This window comes from Poecilia reticulata, unplaced genomic scaffold (genome assembly GCF_000633615.1).
Source record: "Poecilia reticulata strain Guanapo unplaced genomic scaffold, Guppy_female_1.0+MT scaffold_286, whole genome shotgun sequence".
NCBI classification, from domain to species: Eukaryota; Metazoa; Chordata; class Actinopteri; order Cyprinodontiformes; family Poeciliidae; genus Poecilia; species Poecilia reticulata.
The window spans coordinates 78,489-79,595 of NW_007615064.1; positions in this window are offsets into that span (position 1 = coordinate 78,489).

Genomic DNA, 1,107 nt, shown 5'->3' on the forward strand with positions numbered 1-1,107 from the left:
AAAAACGCCAAGAATTTAGCTTTAATGTGAATTTAAAGAATTTATTAGATAAAACTTTAATATCTGGGGTTTCTGGGTCCAGTTCGGCTCATTCAACATGTTGAGTTCTGGATCGGGATCAGAAACGGATCCAGTCAAACCAACTGGTTTTACTGGAGGTTCCACGTTTTTCCAACAGAATAATGAGCCATCCCAGAACAGAACTGGATCAGAACCTCCAGGCTTCACCGGCGGTTCCGAATGTGCAACTGTGAGGCTAAAATAAGAGCCATCCATCAGAACCGAGTCGAACCCGAGTTCCTACAGGTGAAGCGCCGAACCTTCCCTCATTCTGGGTTTTTATTTTTATCCTTCAGCTTCAACAAAACCTGAAAACATGGAGGGAAAAACACAGAAACTCACCCAGCGGCGTGTAGAAAGTTCTGGCGAAGCTCGCAAGGCGGTTCTGCTCGGTGTTTGGTTCCGCTGTGTCACCGAACCATGTTCGATCCGAGCCGCAGCTCCTCTTCCTGCTCCAGAGGCTCCCCGCCCTGATTCACGCCGCCCTCCCTCCCGCCCGCCCGCACAAACCTGCCGGACCGGTCCGACGCCTCCGGGCCGAAAACAGCAGCGCAGCGGCGGAAACGGTCACGTGACGCGCAGGTGAAAGAACGGCGGTAATTGGATTCTTAATTGGACCAGGTGTTGGGCTGTGGGCGGAGTCAGACAAGATTCATGTTTTCATCTTTCAGCAGGAATTATTGCGACCAAACGTTTTTTTTTTTTTTTTTTTTTTTTTTTACTGACACAGTGACACTTCTATCTCCATGTTTTTTTTTTTTTTTTTTTTTTTTTACAGAAGCGCTTTATAAATAAAAAAACAGGAAAAAATAATTTCTAAAAAAAAAATTAAATAATTACAAGAAAGAACAGAAATTTTGAGACAAAACTCAGAAATGATCAAATTAATTAATTTAATGTAATTTAATGTTTAATTTTTTCATATTTTGATTAGAATACTCMATTTAGTTACTAGCAATAAACATTTAGTTTTGAACTTTGAATATCATCATCAACCTGTTTTAAGAGGGAAAACTGAAGCAGAGGAAGCAGGAAGCAGAGGAAGCA